The 13,709-nt window shown below is 39.5% G+C and overlaps 1 protein-coding gene across 2 annotated transcripts in view; it reads right to left on the minus strand.

The window, feature by feature from the left end:
- Positions 1-13,709, minus strand: part of LOC310719776 (contactin-associated protein-like 2) — a 245,626-nt gene that overhangs the window by 181,252 nt on the left and 50,665 nt on the right. The window lies entirely within an intron of this gene.

Below are 13,709 nucleotides of genomic sequence, written 5' to 3' on the forward strand. Positions count from 1 at the left end.
GTCTAGGTCTAGTGCTTCCTTTTATAGTGTCTCTTTTTTTTTTTTTTTTTTTTTACATAAAAGTATTGCGCTGCATTTTGAAGGCACAGCCAGGTACAACAGGTCCACTTTACAAGTATCAGAGAGAGAGAGAGAGAGAGAGAGAGAGAGAGAGAGAGAGAGAGAGAGAGAGAGAGGGCTTTCTTTGCACCAAAGTATTTCAGTCGATATAATTGCACTAGGCCAGATTACATTGTCTTAATTCATTAGATTACACTGCCTCTATTGATCAGATTACACTGCCTCTATTGATCAGATTACACTGCCTCTATTGTGAGCTTTTACACTCACACAGTGTACCTTTTTAATCAAACACTGGAAGCTGCTATTCAGACATTAATGATGGATAAATCTTTAAAAATGTTAATCATGCAGGTCTTTAAAGAGACTATAATGCACTGTATACCTTTTTTCAAACTGAAACTCTGTGCCAAGTTTGTGACTTACTTAATTTTTTTATGTTTTAGTACTTTGTGTGAGAGAGGTCAGGTACTTTATTCAGTGCATAGAATAATAATTTATATAAGAAAAGCATGTACCCAACAAACATGCCTTTGAGTACTATGGGAATATACAAGTTTACCGTGGGGCAGTGTGGGCAGTGCAAACCACATTAAACCCACACAGGTCCCACAGCGGTTTTGCCCTTTGAGGGCCCTATGTGAGATTTAATAAAAAACCCACACAGGCCGCAAGTGATGTAGGCTCATCGGGGTCCACAGTGCTTTTGCCTTTTTTGCTACCCTGAAAGTTTTCAGTGAGCAACCCAATTGTAGGCTTGTCTACAGCAACCCAACTTATCATAAGGCCATGAGTTCAAATCTTGGAACCAGAAAGCTACCAATGCAGAGCTGGAACAAGACAGTCAACACTGAACTGCTTATATGTATAAATGAAAAAATTGTAAGTCACTCATGATAAGGGTGTCTGCTTAAACCATGGAGCCTGGAGATGCAATGCTATATATAATTAAATTTAATTAAAATAAATGATTACTGGATTCATTATAATGGCATTAATGAAAGTCATCAAGTACTTTGGCCTGGCCAACTTGTGCCCAGCCTGCTTCCCACAGTGTGGGGCCCCATGTGTCCCAATATTGTCCCACACTGGACTTTCATGTCACTCTCAGACAAGGCAATCCAATAGACAGATGTACTGTATTACAAGCAGTCATTATTGAGGTTACTCTAAATAAATACAGCAGCACGTATAGAAGCTGGTATAAATCAGAAAAGCCTGAAGTCCTACATATAAATACATCATCCAATATCTGCAGATTTATAGGTGCATGTTAATGTTAGAAATGTCTTGTTCTACCACATGTTTCCTATTAGAATTAGATCTGTTGCCTTGGAAGGCCACTGAAGAATTCTGAGCTCATTGCCATGAAAAGTGTATAAAAAAAAACACAACCTATAAAATTGCACCACTTTGACCTGCCTGGACTATTGACAATTTAGACTGGATTCAAGAATGTATGCTATTGCCACCAAATTCTCACCTTATCATCAGACCAGACTTTTCCCACCTTCCAAGTTTTGGTGAGCCTGTGCCAACTGAAGCCTTAGCTTTCTGTTCTTGTACTTCTGTTCTTGACAGAAATAGAACCATATACAATATTTTGCTGTTGCAGCCCATTCGTTTCAATATTTAAAATATTTAATATTCTGAGGTGCTTTTCTGCTAACCACAATTGTATGGAGAGGTTATCTGTTACGATCAGCCAGCTTGAACCAGTCAGGTCATTCTCTGTTGACCTCTCTCATGAAAAAGCCGCTTCTGTGGAAATGCATTTCACTGGATGTTTATTTCTTTATTGCACACTTCGTCTCTAGGTTACGTATGTAACCCGAGTTCCCTGAGGGAACAACACACTGCATTGAAATGCTTTGGGAACGCCTCGCGTTGTCCCCGCTCTGAATCATGTGTGAAATCCAGCCAATAGGCAAGTGATGAGCGAGCAATGGTAGCGGCATTAGCTTCTGAAAGAAAGAAAAGCCACAGGGATGCAGGGAGTATGGCCTGATGACGCAGCGTCTCGTTCCCTCAGGAAACTAGGGTTACATACATAACCTAGAGACGTTTCCCTTCAGGAATTCGAGTGTCCAATCACGCCATACTGACCAGTCCCTGCCTTGTGTGTCTGAGCACCACTAGCCTGCAGGACAGAGGAGCCAGGAGTGGCTCTGATGTCGAGGTTATAAAACCTGACAAAGGTCAAAGGGGTGGACCAGCACGCAGCTTTGCATATGTCCCGCAGGGACAAACGTTTGCTGACCAGGCCATAGAGGCCGCAATATTCCGGGTGGAATACCAGAGAAGACCAGAGAACTCATAAGATGGGGTAATGGCATCCACTATCCATCACTATCCATCTGCTGAGAGTCTGCTTATTGGCAGGAAAACCTTTCCTATTCGGACTCGTCCTGTGGAGATATGGATCCAGTGCTCGCACTGGACACAGTCGATTTTGCTTCTCCTGGTCTGGGCTAGAAAAGGAGGAGGGCAGAATGCCTAGAGTACAACAGGGAGCTGTAGGCACCTTAGGCACATACCCAGGTTTAGGGTAGAGAAAGGCGCTGGCCATGTCAGGGGTAAACTCCAGGAGAGACGGGGCCACAGACAGAGCCTGTAGGTCCCTGACCCTCTTAAGGGAGGATATCGCCAAAAGAAAGGCGGTCTTTACCGACAGGTACCTAAGTGCCACCTAAGTGCCACCTCGGCCAAGGGCTCGAAAGGGGGCTTAGAAAGAGCCGCCAACACAATAGACAAATCCCACACAGGCACTCTGGGTCGCATCCCAGACCTCAGCCATGTCACATGTTTCCCCAGCAAATGCCCCGCAGGCGGGGTAAAATAAGCCGTGATAGCGGACACGTAAACCTTCAGGGTGGATGGAACCGACCCTGTGGCAAACTGTTCCTGCAAGAACTCCAGAACTGAACCAACCATGCAACTCCCAGAAGCAGCACAATGGGGGAAAGTCGCAAACAGATCCACCTGGGCTCTGTAATATCTCTGCCATATCTGCTCCACCACCTCGGGGCGGAGCCTCCATTCCTCAAATCTGTTTGCGACTCAGGAGACTTTGCACTGTTCCCTATGGTTCTCTCTCTCTCACCCAGCCCCACCGGGGCTGGACGCCATGGTGCCGACGTGGTTGAGGCAACGACTGTAAGCCTTTCCCCATCGCTCTGCTTCCAGGAGTTCCGAAGAGAAACCACAGAAGGGATCTCCTTTTTAGGCAGGAGGAACCCTATTTTACCCCTGCCCATTTCTTGCCTTGAAAAGGCGTCTGCTTTTGCTGTATGAGACCACCAACGTGTTGTCCATACGGACCAGTGATAAAAGCACGGCCATCATCAAAAACCTTTTTGTGGCTACTAGAGCTGGCATGTACCAACCTACGGCCCGCGCAACACGTTCATAGTGTGGAGGCAACCCCTGGCCTGACCTGTCGCTGCGTAAGCCCTACCTACTAAAGCTGAAGTGGCTTTTGTAGGCAATACCAGAGGGTTTTACGATGCATCACTTGGGGAGAGATAGCTAGCTAGCGTATAGCAAATGCGGGGCAAATTTACGGACCACATATGGGGTCTCCCAGGACCTAGACACCTAAATCAAAGTTAGATAAATAAAGAATTATATTTAACTTACATTTACATTTGTGTCATTTAGAAGACGCCCTTTTCCAGAGCGACGTAAAAAGTGAGTAAAAAGTTTGAGTCTCTAGCAATGAATAAATCGACACGGGTACGCTAGATTACAAACTTAAGATAAATCAGCCTACAACTCTGTTGAGAGCTGAACTTAACTTTACATTTTCATTGTCCTGTAGGCCTTTTTAGCAATATCTAAAACCTATACAGTATACTGTATAACAGATATTGGTGTGAATCATTTTATTATTAAGGAGCACATAGTTTTTTTCAAAGATTAAAATGTCTTTACTAAGACATTTATTAGGTTTACATTTAGTCAAATATAAACTTGATAACCATTAGTTAACCAGTTTCATTGATGGACCTGAGGGCTATAACATGACCTGCCAGCAACAAACTTTACATTTACATGCATGAAATTTGGTAAATGCCCTTATACAACCTTACAATTATCTCAAAAACTTGAGATTTTAGTATTGCATGACCCACCGTCTGTCAGATCTTCCCAATTTGCCAGGAAATCTCTTAGGGGAACCAGCCACTTGAGGCTGGCCTGTGACCCTCCCAGAGCGGCTGGAGCAATTGGAGGTTGTGTTGCTGGCAGCTTTCAGAACAAAGAGGCATGTGGTGATCAAGAAAAATGACTTTGTGAGGCTAGACCATGGAGAAGACCCTATTCCTCCTGTTATTATCATAATGATATCATAGAAGTCTGGTGTGACCTTGGCACAAAGAAAAAAACTGGCTTGTTTCTGAGCCTTATTACTGTAGATTGAAAAGTGGAAAAACAATTGTAAAATTTTTTTATCTTTATATATTTATACTTTAGGTAGGAGCAGGGGATTCCCTGTGATGGTTCAGCAGCCAATTAACACTTCAATATGGGAAGAATCCTAGACCAGGGATTCTCAATGTGGGGACCTGTAGCCAGGGGGTCGTATAATTTACATAATGCAGAAATGGGGATTGAATTGCGGAATGCAGTTGTAAATATTTACTGTATACTGTGAAATGTCATAAAAAACATCAGAGGAACCGCATCCATATTTATGATGTGGTGCGGCACGATTCAGTGGGAGCGCATCTTATTTAATATAAAGAGTTTCATTGGTTCACCTGAACCCGTTCGGCAATTTAATTGGTCTAATGTTATGGGGCTCAGTTTTTTGCCTTGAAGCTTGTGAAACCGGGAAAAACCCAGGAACAATCCATATATTAGCCGCTTCATTGTTTAAGCCGCGGGGTTCAATGCGTGGGGAAAAAGCGGCTTATAGTCCGGAAAATACAGTATGTTGTTTCCAGCATCTGATGTCTCACTATATGAGAACATGAACTTCACCTTTAAAGCTGCAATTAAAGTCATCTAGGTATCGATAGTCACTATCATCGAGCACACACAAAAAATAAAAAACTCAAAGGTCTTTACTACAACCTATCAAAAAGAAAGTTTACACTGAATATTATATTATAATGTTTGGTATGATATCTAAATGTTATGTAAAGCTCTAATCTAACCTTGCAAATATCATTATATTAATGAGTATAATTAGTTTTATTTTAAAATCATTTTATGGATGTTTTCCTCTTAAAGTTAAAGGAAGCAGATATAGGTAAGGATGCAAGTACATGACAGCTTAATTTAAAAATCTGATAGAGACTGATATAGAAAACTGAAGACAATAAAGGAAAAAAAAATAGCAATGGTCAGACTATGAAGGTTTGGGTATTTTACTTGGATGCCTTTGACATTACAGTAAGTTCTTAAAGACACTTTACTTTCAGTTCACATGAGCCTGAATTAAATGTTAAATGCTGTTATATGTTAATGCTAAATTATGCTGCACTACAAATGACATTAGGTGTTCATGGCAGCAGATAAAGACCAAATCGAAAACTATTGTGCAAACTGGTTACCAGGCTACTTGTCTAAAAGTTGATGTATTTATTTTCTTTGTTGTCTATGACAAATTGCTTTGCTGCTATTTTATATTTTACAGCTAACAGAAGAATACTGCAATGATGGGTAGACCTTCTTTCTCAAATAAAAAAAAAAAAATGCAATTGCCTGGTAACTTTAAACATGAGTTAATTATAAAGTACTAAGTACAAGAGAGTTTAGTGCATTTAATCAACTGATTGTGGGCAGATTTTGAACAGAATACAGAACTGGTGGGGCCAAAGAAAACAATTATGATAGAATGTCTGTGCTCTGAGAGGCTTTATGTAAAGTCTTATGTAAAAAATAAGTAAAAATCTGTCTATTTCTCCTGTTTAAAAAACAGTGTAAAATAATTCCTCTTAATCTAGGACTTTTACCTGTATATAATGTACCTTTACCTGAGGTAAATCATATTATGTCTGCATCAAATTAGTGTTTATTTTCCAAAAGTGTAAGTGTCTGTAAGTTATTTAAATCAAACTTTAAATTGACCAGCTGGAGTATTGAAAAATAATATAGCATTGGCAAGCTTTAATGTATTCCCAAATTGTCTTACTGTAGCCTTTCCCATTTAATGTACAGAATAAAATAATTGCTGGACAAAATAATAAAATTGTTTAAAGAAAAATTTAGTCTACTGAATTGTTCTGTGATGGCCTATCTCACAGTACTGCCTTCTATGCTGACAAAATCAAATCAGACAGTCTCTCTTTCTGAATAATTGGCTATACAGTGCAGCACTATTATGTCACGTGCCTTGGCAGGGTCTAAACTTAAAAGTCTTAGACAACTGAGAATCATAAGTGCATCTCTACCGTACCTTAACCCTAGTTTTAATATGAGCAGCATAACTGACCCTGAGGTCCTCGCAGTGAATTTGGATATGGAGTCAAAGGGAAATTCTTGCTGGCCTATTCTTTATTTCCAAGCAGCAACCTAGTCTATTTTCTCTAAATGCTAGTGCTGTATTCATGCTCTGTTAATGCACAATTACTGCTAGTCATTTCAGGAAATGTGAAAATTTATAGACTACCTGAGCACTAATACACTTCCTTTTAATATAGGTAGATTCATGTAGCCACAGGGATTCATAAAGATAATAAAGAATACTCTGCATTCTAATGCAACAAATACTATGTGAAATCCTAATGGTCAGACACATTATTTGAAAAAATAAAAGTACAGCATATCAAATAAAATTCATTAGCAACTTTCTACAATTTAAACTAATTTACTTGCTATTTAGGGGGAAAAAGTAATATTTTTTATCTTAATACTCTTGCTTTCTAAAGACAGGAGGTGGAGCTGGAGGTGGCAGAGCTGAAGATGTTGATGTTTTCGTTGGGTAGTGACGAGGATGGACAGGATTAGAAACGAGTTTAATAAAGGAACCGCGCATGTAGAACGTTTTAAGGACATGGTGAGGGAGGCCCTATTAAGATGGTTTGGACATGTGCAGAGGAGGGACACGGGGTATATCGGTAGGAGAATGCTGAGGATGGAGCCTTCAGGGAGGAGGCAAAAAGGATGTTCATGGATGTGGTCAGGGAAGACATGCAGGTAGTTGGAAGTATGGAGACAGATGATCCGCTGTGGCGACCCCTAATGGGAGAAGATGAAAGAAGAAGAAGAAGAAGAAGAAGAAGGAGACTCTTACATCCTATATACGCTTTTAATATAGTTCTTTATTTTTCAAGTTGTACTTTTCTCCCATTATCCATCCATGCACCAGATAAATAAATACCCTCAACTCAAAAGATTAATAAATACACTAAACTCAGGCTACCGTTGTTTGCGTTTTGTGCGTGCACTCCTACTGCATCACACAACTTCCTATGTATTGCCTACAGCCTGCTCATAAATTCTGTTACACATTCACACCTACAATGTTCAAACAGCAGAGGATATAGATAAAAAGAGACTGCACTGAACAAGATATAGAGAAAAAATATCTTAAGTAAAAGCCAAAGATTTGTGAAAGCAAATTAAGTTTTCAAATTATTTATTTAGCACAGCATGTCCTTACAGGCTTGTTAGAGTGAATTAAGGAACTAAATGATGTTGGAAAAAATAAGCACTTTGAAGATTGGGTAGAAAACACTCATACTGAGCATACAAACAAAAAAAAAACCTTTTAGGAAACCATGAATTGCTGTTTAAAAAGGCTTTAATGGAAATGTATCAAATCTATGAATGAAAAGAGAGAGCACAGTAGTGTCTTTATGTAATGCAAAAAAAAAAACCTTTTTAGGTGGTGGTGTTATATTTGTTGTCTCTGTCTCTCATCATGCAGCAGCTCTCTATAACTACCAGGTTTGGATATTTCTGAATTCATTGCAAATAAAGAACCTGAAACCCTCTTAGAATACATATTTACTAAATTAATTAATAGGAGAATGGAGCTTTATTCAATCACACTATCAAATGTTCTATTTTTAGTTAACGCTTTAGACATTTTAAGTGGTATTTATCTAATTACATTTAATTACTTAAATATTAGATGAGCAGACATAAGCTGATGTTATTTTACAGTATGTATGATCAACATTTTTAAATATCTTGTTTTCTAATGTACTTACTAAAAAGCTGTACTTATTTAAAGTTGTTCAGTGTTTAACACTTGTTGCGCAATTCTTACTTGTATTGAATTTAAATGTCAAATCTGAATACACTCTTAAAAGAGAACAGTGGAAAAAAAACATTATGTGAGCAAATAACCTAATCCTGCAAAAACATATGCAACACTGTGCAAATTCATCCTAATAATTTTTTATACAAACTTAATGTTTATTTGATGACTTCTGCCTTATTGTTAGTAAAAAAAAAAAAAAAGTTAAACAACTTCAGTTGAAAATATGGAATTATAAAGATATAAAGTGTATAAACAGGTATGATCATTTAGACCTCTTTCTTGGTTACATCTTGACTCTTCTCCTTCAGATTTATTCTTTGAAATTCTCAGTAAAGTTCATTTAATTACATTTGTATTTTCACAGTAGCTAGAGCATTTTATGACCTAGCACCATTCTGATTAGCATCGAACTCACCGACCTGGGTTGCTTTGACATGCTGGAGACAACGAACACTACACTAATACATTATTCATCATAAGTGTAACAGCTCCATCTGTGTGTCTTCTTAATTACAATATCAACAGTAAGCTGAAACAGTTCAGAAGTGTGTCATGAACTTTTGTGTAAAACTGAAGTGCCTAATCACATTAAATGAGAGCCACAGTCCTTTTTACATATAGATGCATGCCCAATGTCCTTATTCTTTAAATATGGCAATGTGGAAGAGGGAATTGTAATATACCTGGAAGAATTCCTAAACATATTTTAAATCCTAAAATAAGGAACAAAAGTTGATTTCGTAATAAAATGACGTAATAAAAATTGCTAGGTCATGGATTCTTTATATTCTATTTTCAGGACAGTTTGTTTCACTAAATCTGAAACTCATTGTTTGTCAGTAACATGTCATACTGTACACAAGAATTAGAAATGCCAAATATGCAAATGCAAACATACATAGCATTTAGACAAACTATTATTTCAAAAAAAAATTTTTATAAATGCATAAATTGTATATAGATTTTATGACTTCTGCATTAATGGATTCATTCATGATTACCAAACTTTCCCCTTAAAAAAACTACTAAAATTGATGGTGCTTTGTACATTGGCCAAGAAATTAATGTTACAAAACAGAGCACTTTATGAAGTCTAATAGTTTTTATCTGAAAGAACAGAAGCTAATGTTAGTAGCAGAGACTCCAGAAGAACTGCAGCAGATGTTTAGTAAAACATATTAGCCAATTTCGCTATAAAACTGCACAAAATGCATTTTTAGAAAAAGCTAATAATTGACACTAAATTGTCTTTGGTTTATTACAGTTTTCTGCTCTTTATAGTTTTTTTTTTCTTACATAGAAACATTGAATTCTCATTATTTTTTAAAGGCCTCATTATTTTTTTCTTTGCATGTGCTTACTCTGTGAAATGACAGTATTATAAAGTTCTACCTGTTATTTTGGTTGGAAATTTATAAAACACAAATTATCTTTTAATAAAAGCTTTCTCCAAACTTTTTTTAGAAGACTCAGACTGAAGGTCGGCTAAGCAGACATGTCATATAAGATTGTGTATGTACAGAAACAAACAATACATTTCTTTATGTATTTTTTTTATGTATAATTAATTTATTTTTATGTATCAAGTTTAGCCAGCTGTAACGTCAAATATTTGTAAAAGATATTTCAAAACAGCATACAAGCAGAAATAAGAAAGGTAATGTCAATATCAAGTGTAAATGTTCACAAAGTGCGCTCACCATTTTCCTTTGTATTAGAATCTCTGCAGATTTACCCAAAATAATTTACCTATCTTTTATGTTTAATTCTTTCACATTATCATGCATGGTGCACTATACATCAAAGTTTGCCCCATCATAGCAATGTGAGAAAATCACCTTTTACCACATCGCAACACAAGGTTTGTTTCTATCGGTGGATAAATGTCAAATGGCAATACACAAGGTTATGAATAATAGGCACAAATAAATCAAACTTGTAATCTGCCTTCTTTATTCATTGTAAACATTTAAAATTGATTGCTAATCAAAATAAATAAATATAGCTTTTTAAAAAGTAAAGTCAATTTTACAGCTTATGGTAATTTATATATCTAATTAATAGTCTATAAGGGAGTTTGTGAGTGGACTAACAATGCTCAGTCTGGCTCAAAGAACACGTTTAACTTTTAAGTGCATATAAAGAGTCAGCTTCCACAACTTGGGGCAGGGGTGGACTATTGCACCCCCTGATTAAGAGAGGAAATACCTCCTCAGAGGAATATCCCATGGAAGCTGCTCGAGGAGGGTCACCAGGTCCATGACCCACGGTCAGCCCGGCCACTGCGGGGCTACTAGAAGAAAACAGACTCCGTCCCTGCGAATTCTCTCCAGAACTCGAGGAAGTTCACAGCCTCGGCCAAGGGTACAGGGTGTCTGCTGCTTTGTTCAAACGGCCTGGGATTTAAGTTGCTCTAAAGGAGTGGAGCTTCCCCTGGGCCTACAGGAGGATCTGGCGCACCAGCCTGTACAATGGGCATAAACGCAGATCCCCCTGGTGGTTGATATACGAGACCATCGTGGTGTTGTCCGAGTGGACAAACACGTGAAGGCCTCTAAGGTCCGGGAGGAAGTGCTTGAAATCCAGAAACATGGCCAGCATTTCTGGGCAATTGATGTGCTACCTCAAATGGACATTGTCCCATAGACCTTGTGCAGAGCGACCACTCATGACTGCTTCCCATCCTGTGAGGGACGCATCCGTCGTAAGCACAATGTGACGACAGGGAACTCCCAAAATGGGCCCTTGAAGTAAGAGCCTGGGATCTCTCCATGCATCTAAGGCACGTATCCATCGCCTTGTGACCTTGATCGTGCGAAGAGGGATTGCCCTTTTGTGGAAACCCCTGGGCTCTAAGCCACCACTGAAGGGGTCTCATGTACAGGAGGCCAATTGGAATGACACTAGACGCTGCTGCCATGAGCCCGAGCATTCCTTAAAACTCCTTGACAGTGAGTGACTGCCCTTCTCTGCCCTTCCTGACCTCCGTTAGGATGGACACTATGCGGGCAGAGGAAAACTGCGCGTGCATAGTCACCAAATCCCAAATGACGGCCAGATAGGTGGTTTTCTGTGACGGAGAAAGCACACACTTCCCAGTATTCATCCGAAACCCCAGCTCCTTCATGTGAGCGAAAACGACATCTAAATGCTGGACCGCTAACTGCTCTGATTGAGCTAATATCAAACAACCCTCTATATAATTGGGATACGGATGCCCTGAAGTCTCAGGGTAGGTGCGTGGTGACAGGGCAAGGCCGAATGTAAGGACCCAATATTGAAATGCTTTGACCCCGAAAGCAAACTTCAGGAAGTCATGTGAGAAGGGAGGATGGGTAAGTGACAGTACACATCCTTTAGATCTACTGTGACAAACCAATCCTCGGATCTATTCTGAGACACAACCTGATTGAGGGTCCTGAAGCACATTTCGTGGCAGGGTTACCAAACCATGTCCCTTAAGGTCATCCCTCCACAGGTCAGGTCAGGACCTTTTCGGCCGAAGCCCTCTTCCTGGACATGACAGTCCTCAGATCTGTCACCTCACAAGGCTTTGACCCAGGGTGCTGCGTGGGATCCTTCACTGGGGGAGAGGGCGTTGCGATGCTCTGTCGCTGGGGCTTGGTGGGTGATGTCGGGGGTTTTAGTGAAGATGCCACACCCGGGGAGGAATAGCATGCTAGCATCTCTTGAACACATGGCATGACACCATAGCCATAATCCCTAAGCCCCACAACATTGGAATAAACTGGCTGAGGGGGCAGGACAAGAAAGATCGCGCCCAGGACCTGGACACCAGGGTGTGCAGGTCCGCGACGTGGAGGTTGTGATGCCGGGAGCAAAAAATGCTTATCAAGCTTGCCCGATAAAGGGGCTTTATGCTCACTGGCCGGCAAAGCTATATCCAGCTTCTGAACAGTGCGTTTCATGTTAGAGCCTGCCCCCCCTCGGAGGAAGAGAGGCAGAGCTGCGTGCTTTCGTGACATCACCAAGAGGCATGCCTCCAAAGCCAAACTGGAGTCGGACCAAGCAGAGGAGGAAGGAAAAAGGGACAAGCCCATCTCCAAACCTTCTGCGAGATCCATAAGCGAACACTGGAACCGTGACTCAAAAGAGCGCCTGCAGGGAGCTGTGTGTATCCCTTCCCGTAATGAAGCGAGAACAGACAGAAGCACACATCCGAAACGTGTGCTTGGTTTTCTTGGATGCCTTCATTCTTTTAACAAAATAGACAGACAAACATTAAATTTTCACACAGAGTGCTCCAGGAACAAACAGAAGCTGAAGCAGTCTTCTCTCCAGGTGCATTTTATACTCTCTGGTCGTTCACCCCGCCGGTGACAGCCTGTCTTCAATTTTGACTGATTAGAATCATTACTTAGAGCATGGACAACGCAGTTTCGTTCCCCAAAGCATTCCAACACAGCTGGAATTCCTGAAAGGTTTTCAGAAATAGTAAATGCTTAATTGATGTTGAACAAATTTCACATTTGAAGCCTACCATACAGAAAACACTGCATTTCAATCATTTCATTCATGTCCCTGCCCTTTAAACCCATTGAAAATGGTGGGTTAGGTGTCCAAAACCCATATAGTTTACTCAATACATTTAATATAGTGTAATGTAATGCAAAGCATTAAAATACAAAATACTGCCCTGGGTTTCTTTCCTGATAAATAGTTTAGCTGAATATGTTATTTTGAAAATAGCAACGGTACTTGTGGCATTTTAACCCATTTAAGGAATTCAGGTTTGTTATTACATGCAGTGTACATTGTATACAGCGTAGCTAAATGGAGCTAATGCATTTATGTATAGCACGATAACACTGGTATAAGGACACTGTAATATAAAGCACTTGCAAGTGTCTGGCCATATTTGTATGCTGTTTTCATAACTATCTTACAGGATAAAATCGACACAGGCTTGTTCACACAGCCTCAAAAGCACGTGTTCTTGTGTCGAGTAAAAATTCTTTTCCAAGGTTGTATAAATATTTGGCCAGATGACCACACTGATTTTAATAAAATACAATATTTTAATTAAAACAATGTTAATAAAAGTCAACTATCATTGTTGTAGGATGATTTCAAGACAAAGAATGCTAAACCAATAATCTTTGACTGGAATCGAAGAGTAGGATAATATATCATTCACATATACATAACTATACCTCAGTAGCCAGAACTTCCTATGAATAGCTCTCACAAGGATATTTTGTATTTTAATCTCATTCAACAAAAAACCCAGAAGGGCTGGAGGGATTTTCTGTATTACCACAAATTCTAATATTTATGAGAGTGATGATTTGGTGAGAGCACCAAAACTGTCACTTTTCATAATAGACTACAGCTCAGGCAAGGCTCTTAGGTCACAATACATTCATTTTGATTCACAATACTTCATTATTAATCCATAAAGTATGAATATTAC

Source organism: Silurus aristotelis, assembly GCF_946808225.1.
Source record: "Silurus aristotelis genome assembly, chromosome: 25".
In the NCBI taxonomy this organism is placed as follows: Eukaryota; Metazoa; Chordata; class Actinopteri; order Siluriformes; family Siluridae; genus Silurus; species Silurus aristotelis.